Below are 8,046 nucleotides of genomic sequence, written 5' to 3' on the forward strand. Positions count from 1 at the left end.
CTGGACATATCTGCCATCCTGGAGTGACACAGCATATTTGGCAAGTTTCGCCTAGTGGAATAGTGCACTGCTCTGGCTATGGAGCAAGCACGAGGGTAGTTGCACAATCACAGCCTGTCTGCAGTTGTGGGCTACTGCTCCTTCCAGGCTCTCTCTAGTCAGGTGTTCCCTCCTACTTAGTGTTGACACACAGAGCTGTTCCTCTTGCAAATCCAGTTCAGTGTCCACACACCAAGCTTTATCTGATTACTCAGATGAAGCCTTGGGTTTTAATGTTGTTCATGACTGAAGTGCAGAATTGGGCCTGTGGGGGCACACATGACCTGCCCATTTAACCATCTCCTTGGAAGGCAACATCTTACAGTCACTTAGCATGCCTCATACCCAGGTGATCAGAAGCACATGAGAAACATCAGTATCTCAACAAACCAGGAAAGATTCAGCTAGGGAATGCACAGAGTGAACCAAACAAGAAAACTCTCAGTTCCTTCAAAAGCTGCTTCTTGCAAACAGAGTTCAACTATTTAGCAATTTGCTGGTCCTTGAGTAGATCATGTCAGTCAAAATTAACTAAGGCAGATATCAAGAACCAACTATAGTATCCAGATTCCAGGATGAACCTCAGCCACTGTAAATGGACTCATGATAATAAACAAGATAAATATTTGTCCCTTTCTTCCCATCCCAACATGCAGCAGGTTAAATCCACAACTTGGAAAACCAGTTAAATATTACCATGCTGGCCTGCCTTCACTGCCTGGATTTTTACCATTACCCAAGCTCACAGCCACCTCACAGCAGATTAGCTTCCCCTTCTTAACTTCCACACAGCAGCTGTACATTGGCAAGACACATACCTAGTGTTACAGCAATATCCTGCTGGAATCAGTGCCATGTGTGCAGCCCTTCTGCCCTTTCCCTCTTAGTTTGCAGCCTAAGTTTTGCTAGCAAGATCCAACAGATGCATGTGCCTGAATAAATACCAGAGTCAAGTCTGAGTCTGAAAGCACTTATAACCACCTGTCTGATCCTTGTTGCAAGAGGGACACACAGCACTACAAAAAAGCTGTGAGCTGACAGTAAAGAAAGCAATGCCCTCGTTCACAAAAAAGTTAAATGTGTTCATTAAACTTCATTCCTAACTTCATTTTGTTCCAGCTGGAAGTGTACAACACACCACATGGAAAGCCCCAGAACATTAATAGTGAAACTGTGGGAGACATCAGGCAAGGAAGCCATGTGTTTAAGCCAGTAGTGCAGAACCTTGATAGCAAGCTGCAGAGTAACAACACTGTACAGCCTGCAGCAGCTCAGGCCTATCATATAACCCCAGAACAGAAAGTCCAAGCAATTACATTTCCTGCCCATAGGAGTCAAGCCAGGTACTTTCTGTGTTCATACAAACCACAAATCTCTCTGCAGCAAAAGTGTCAACAGGTTTCTTCTGCAGCTGTTTAACAGTTCATCAGAACCAGGACATACAACATTCTCACAGCTCAGCTTCCCCCTTATCAGCTGGTCCATAAACAACTGCATGTTTCTTAACATGGGCATCCCTTGAAACTTCAAGTCCTAGATGTTCTAGTGCTTTGGAGTTAGTATCAAACAAAACGAACCCTCCATCATTGTCTGAATTCAAGAACATGACCATCTTATTCCTTAAATAGCATGGAGAGACTGTGTATCAAAGATACAAGCCCTATATAGAATTGCTGATAACACAGCATATACCCAGTGTCCCAACTCTTCCATATAGACCAAAGACTACCTTATGGAAGCATTTCAAGGGTTATTATTCTCACTGAGAAGCAATGTTTCTTTCCCTGCAGCACAGCCCAAGAGGCTACACTGCTACAGACCCAGGGATCCGAGGCACCATAGGACAATGAATTAGGATATCGAGGTAAGAACTGCACTTTGGCAAACTTCCAAGACTTCTTTCAAGCCTCTGAACACTGTAGCTGGAATCCAGGCATTTCTTGCATCTCTAAACATAGATTTTAACTTCTCACAGGCCATTCAAACTAGAAGTTATCTACAGTGAAGTTCTCAAAAGTTTAAACTAAGAATTTCTAAACATCTGAGACCAACGTAGCCTTCTCATGTAGAGAACGCCTTGGCCTTACCCCTTACTTGCTTTTCTTGGCTGTTTACCATCTGTGGCTCACAGTCTTTATAACTAAGCCGTTTCTGCAGATTTTGTGCAGCCGAGTGCCTTTGTACATTTATGGTGTCAAGGTCTCATCTGGGATCTCCTCAGGACAGATTCCTGACTTGATAACATAACAGCTATCCAAAGAAAGCACTTTGAAACTAACATCTACACAGCTGCTCTGACTTCCAAGCTTCATCAAATTCCCCTGCCAGGCTAAAAGAAAAAGCCCATGTTTGGTAACTCCATTCAGACATTACCACCTTCTGCCCCAAAGCTCTTAGTTCTAGAGCTGCTGCTCTCACTTTGAAATCAGACAGATGGTAGTGGCTTTGGGATTTTGTTGGGTTTTTTTTTTTCCAAGTAAAAAGCTTTCTCCTCTCAGGGAAAGTTGTGCAGGTTAAAAGCCTTTTTCTTACATAGTAGCAGCACTGCTTCAGATCAAAGTCTGCTTTCTCATGTTTTAAAAGAAGAAAAACCAGCAGAGCTGTAAGACAATAAAATGTTAGTGGACAAGCTCTCCAGAGTTAAGGAAAAAAGATAAGGCAAAGGTGTGTGATTGTTTGTCTATTAACATTAGAAAAAATAAGCCTCAAAGATTTTTGGATTAATAAGTTCAATTCTGCTTAAGCACAATACATAATCAAAAGGGAGGATGACAAGATATCTGCCACATGATGGAAACACTAGAAAGTCAATGGCATACTAAGCCCGCCACTCCTAGCTTCCACAGTGGGGACAGACATCTCCCACCTTTTCCACCCCACTGTCAGAAATCCCTGCATCATGAGTGTTTTCTATTCCAACTGCTTTGATGAGCCACAGGGTAGAGACCATTAAATAAACCTGGCACTCATATCCATCCCTGCCAAAGGTGATCAGACAAGGGAAGTGGTAGTTTATTTTCTGCCTTTTTAAAAACCCCAAAGCAAAATGTTGAATGATTGAAGCAAGGCCAGACATCAAGTCAGATGTATAGAAAGTATTAGCCTACAGCTGTCCCTGGCTTGCAGCCCTACACTCATCCCTCTAAACCATACTCCCTGGGGCACACACAATACTGTCAGATTGCCACAAGGACCAGCTGCACTGCAAAGCTCCAGACCTTAAACCCAGTCACAGGCATGACAACATGTGACACAAAGAACCATCCCCAGCAATCCTTAGACACGCATCTCACTAACCAGCACTTGCATCTACACATCCCAGTGGTCCAGGCTGAGCTCAAACATACAGTTAGCATGCTAAGAAATTGTTCTTCCCTCTGTACTCTTTCCAAAGAAGAGGCCTGTGCAAAGGCAGCCAGCAATACCCAGGCAGTCCATTAGACTGGGACTGTACTCCATGCAAGGCTGCATCTTTGTCATACTCAGTACAAAACACTTCATTTCTACGATGCACTAGTTCCTCCAGGAAAGTATCCTGCCATACACAGGAGTGAGTTTCCCAAGTCTCCTATCATACTCAGTTGCCCAAAAAGGCTGTTAGATCTTTCCAAGACAGATCAACTATATATTCTTTCTAGGTTTGGTATTACTTCAGCTAAAGTATAGACACCTGGAAAGACAACTTTCTGATCAATGCAACAGACCACTTCAGCTCAGGAGCTACCAAAGCATTACTTACAAGGACAGAGCAATACAGAGATGAAAAGGAATCTATAAATAAACCCTTTCCTACTTCTTTTAAAGAAATGACACTACTTTAGTAGTCCCTGGGGAATCACGGTTAACAGTGGCATTTCTTCCTCACCATGTGTTTGGTGAATGGCACTTTTGAGCTAGGTTCTCACGCTCAGTACAGCACGTTTTGACATCTCCAATAGCACATATCCCATCTTTGCTAAGGACAACTGCACTCATCTCTCCCTCCAGCAATTATTTGTTAAAAATAATGGGTTTTTAAAATTAAAACAGAGGCAGATGTAGCAGTTACTGACATGCAGTAACTCAAGAGAAGATATTTTTTTCATTTTTGCTCAAAGCAGTGTAGCAACTGGATATGAGTCAACACCTTGACATCAACCCGTTCTGAAATGACCACCAGCAAAGCAGTTCAATGACTGCAGTTTGGTAACCCTGGTTCTTAGACAATTACTCACTTCTACTCTGCAAGCATTACACAGCTTGGTCTGGAAAAAACTTGTGTTTAACTTGTACCAGTAACTTAACTTGCTAAGTCACATCACATGCCTGCTAATATACAGGAGCAGAAAAGTAATTCCATAGCCAGCCACATGCACCAGCATTTTGTAGAGTCAAAGTTAGGGCAACTCTCATCAAAACAGAGCTTGTTAGTGCAATCCACGCAGATCTAATAAGCTGTTACTCCACTGCAGTAGTGCTACATCACTTTACTAGTTAATACATGTACAAGCCTCCTTCCATGGGCCATGAAGATAAGCACAGCCCAGCTGAGGTCATCTCATTGATATTCCCTGCCAACATAAGTTGTTAATCCTCACTCCCCTTGTCAACACAAGCCCTCAGTGACTTCAGAGTCAGTCAGTATACATATACTACAGCCCAAAACTGTAAGCGTGACTTGCATTGCCTGGTCAGCTGCCAACTCCAGTGTATTCAGTGGCACCAGCCACAAAATTTGACTGAGATGCAAATCTCAGACAGCCACAGAGCATACTCCCTTCCACATCTTATATTCCTCAAAAACTACTCTGTGACTTGCAAGACCGTCAGCACATCTGCACTCGTTCCCAAAGCTTGGCATACAGTGTCCTGACTAGCTCAATAGCTACAGATTCTTGAATTCCGGTAATTTCATTAATTCTTAATCAGCTCTCCCAAGACAGACTCCACAAGATAGCCCTTGCAGACTGCTTTTGCTTTTTCTGAGAAAGGAAATACAAGGGGCCAGGGATAGGACTAGGACACCAATGAGCAGAGCACGTTTCCCACATCCAAGATCTAGCAGCGGTGAACTGACTCCACGCAAATGCAGCACAGATCAGCTAACCAGTTCCTTGAACACAAACCCACATCTCAGAAATATCTAACATAAGCTTACCAACTCCAACAACACTACAGTGCACTTCAGTAACCTCTACAGCAGGGGACAGATGATGCAAAAGACTACTGCTGATGTACTGCAACAACACAATGACCCCCAGGGGGAATATGCTGCTGAAGTACATCCTTCTCTTCAAGGGAGGAGAAGAAAAAACTGCTGCTTTATGAATCCATCACCACAACTACTGAGAGACAGGACAGTGTCAGTGGTCAGGCATACTGACAGGGCAGGGAAGAGATAGGCACAGTAGACGCTGGTTGGTCAGGGAAGATACTCTTTCACAAGGCAGTTAAGTGCTTCTCAGCATCACCATTCACTCAGTAAACAGCAACACAGCCCCATCACATTCCCAGTAGTTCCCATGTAAACTCACCAAAGAAATATCCTTCCTCATAGGCTGGGATAGCCACTTTGACTCCATCGATGCTTTTTCTGCAAGCTGCTAAATTCCACAAGCTTTGCTCCTGGTAATTTAGCAGTCAACTTGCACCCTGGAAGACTAAGCTGCCTACATCACCATGCTTTGCAATACAGAACCTGGTGTAGAAATAGACATTAGAGGTGTGGGAAAAGCAAAGATTGCTTCTAGAACAAAAGGTTCATAAAGTCATCCTGCATTGCTATCAGGAAGAAAAGAACTGATCTTTCTCCAAGGTAGCAACTCCCATTTTTACAATCATTTTGTCAACTTCCTTATCTTGAGCAATGGCTCAGACAATTCACAGGTTTCTAATCTGGCATGGCCACTACCAGTCATCAGCCACACTAAAACACCCACTTCTCAATCAGGTAACGAGGAGAACAAATGGCATACTTCACACAAAGCTACAACAAGATTAATCTCATAACAACAGTCTAGGTACTTCAGATGTATGATTATCTAAGTTCCCATTGCAAGAGCATAGGTTTATGTAGTAAAAAACCAGACATATTATTAATGGCCTTGCAAGGTGTGCTTCAAAGACCACCACTGCAGCCACAGCCACTGAACAAACAATCCGACTTCCTTAATGAGCTGAAGATCTCTGAACTGACATTATCAGTGTTTGCTTTTCAAATCCACACACAGCCACGCCAGCTGGCCTCTGGCAGCCACCCATCTCACGGCATCCCCACCGCAGCTCCAGGAGCCTTGCAAACGCTGAGACTTCTTCGGGCCCTGAAGCTTGAGCAACGAGTGCCCCGTTAGCCCCAGCGCTTCGGGCCCAGCTACCGCGACCGGGGCCACACCAGCGCTCCCCAGGGACGGAGCCTTCCACGCTCATCGGGGCTCACAGCAAACGGTGCCCGAGCCACCCGAGGCTTACAAGTGCCTTCGACCCCCTCAGGCGGGTCAGAAAGCCCAGCCTCCACGCCAGCCTGCCGTTTGTTTAGTTGGCACCGATTCCCGGCTGCTCGCACGACCGGGAGACGAGCAGGGAGGAGAGACCCGTTCCGCGCCTGCTAGGAGCGAAGGGAGAAAGGGCGGCAGAGGCCGCGGCAGCCCAGAGCCCGCCGGCCCAGGGGCTGCCACCCCGGAGAAGGGCCGCCGCGGAGCCGCCCGAGCTCTCGGGCACCCGCCGCCCGCCTCGCACCGCGCTCGCCCCCGCCGGCTCCTACCGTTCCCAGGCTGCCGGCCGGACCATGGCAGCGGCCCGGCCGGAGGCTGCTCCCGGGGCCGCGCTGTGCGGCCGAGCGCCGCCTCTCCTCCGCCGCGGCGGGGCGGCCGGAGCAGCAGCACCCCCAGCTCCGCCAGGCGCGGCGAGCGGGGCCCGGCCCGTCACATGGCCCAAATAGCGCCCGGCGCCCGCCGCGCTCCGCCCCCGGCCTGGCCCGGGGCGCGGCCCGCTCCGCCCGGGCCCGCTCCCCGCCCCGCCCCGCGGCCGGGAACGGGGCGGGCAGCGGGGCGGGGCCGGGGCCGCGGAGGAAGCGGCGGGGCCGCGGGGCGGTGAGCGCGGGGGTGCGCGCAGCGGCTCGCAGGGCCCGTGGGACGAGGCTCTCCAATTGGCAGCTCCTGGCTCGGACACACGGGCCCCGGGTCAGCAGCCGGCAACGTCTCTGGGTGAAATTTAGTTCTTTACTGCCCCGCTTGCTCCGAAAGTGGGTAAAAGCAGCAGTGAGTAACGCAGTTCAATGATTTGTGGACAATCTGGTCATTTTGTAGTGACTTGCATCCTCAGTGTCCTTGTACATTGACAGGCAGTTCACATATTTGCATTGCAGCCCCTCCAGGAGACACGGGTTTGCTTTTTCAAAACCATTTTGCTTACCAAAGTAAACGGGGGAAATACGATTCTATTCATTTCAGCCTTTTTGCAAGAAACAGCTCTTTGGACAAATTTGACCCAATAACATTTCTTTGAGATGATTAATATTTCAGTATTCCCAGCCAAAAAGAGTGTGTTTGTAGCAATACTGTTTAGAGCTACCAACCAGTGGATTGTCATAAGCAAGCCATATTGCATGGGATACCTCCAAGGACCACCTAAGAGCTGCAGGAAGCGGTATGAATGATTCAGGAGGTGGCTGCCTGCCATCTGAGTCAGTATGGAACGAATGCCCCTGCATGCTTCTGAAGTTATTGTTTTTCGGTCATGGATGTTAACATTGGACCTTGACCAGTTCTCATCACATCTTGGGGCACGTGTGAAAAAGAAGAGCAGGGGTAATTTGTGTGTCCTCATTTTCATGTTCCTCCTTCCAGAGGACTTTGCTTTCATCTCAACTGCACTTCATTTCCAGCACAGGGCCTTAATTCAAACCATAAATGTTCAAGTGCGTTCACCTTACCTGTCTTTTAATTAGACAGGATACTCAGCCATCTTCCTCCTGGCTGTGGTTCTCTTAGGGAGCAGGAGGATGAGTAGTGAGGGGCAATTACTGTGTGT

The 8,046-nt window shown here is 47.2% G+C and overlaps 1 protein-coding gene across 2 annotated transcripts in view; it reads right to left on the reverse strand.

Moving 5' to 3' along the window:
* Positions 1-6,947, reverse strand: part of SPSB1 (splA/ryanodine receptor domain and SOCS box containing 1) — a 30,928-nt gene extending 23,981 nt beyond the window's left edge. The window contains exon 1 of one of the 2 annotated variants that reach the window (XM_062013118.1): positions 6,779-6,947. The gene's annotated coding sequence lies outside the window, so the exon portion shown is untranslated. Of the gene's footprint in view, positions 1-5,552; positions 6,736-6,778 lie in introns of those variants that run through there. The other variant, XM_062013119.1, reaches the window with a different exon arrangement.
* Between the last annotated feature and the right edge of the window lie 1,099 nt (positions 6,948-8,046).

Source organism: Colius striatus, chromosome 21 (genome assembly GCF_028858725.1).
Source record: "Colius striatus isolate bColStr4 chromosome 21, bColStr4.1.hap1, whole genome shotgun sequence".
Taxonomy (NCBI): domain Eukaryota; kingdom Metazoa; phylum Chordata; class Aves; order Coliiformes; family Coliidae; genus Colius; species Colius striatus.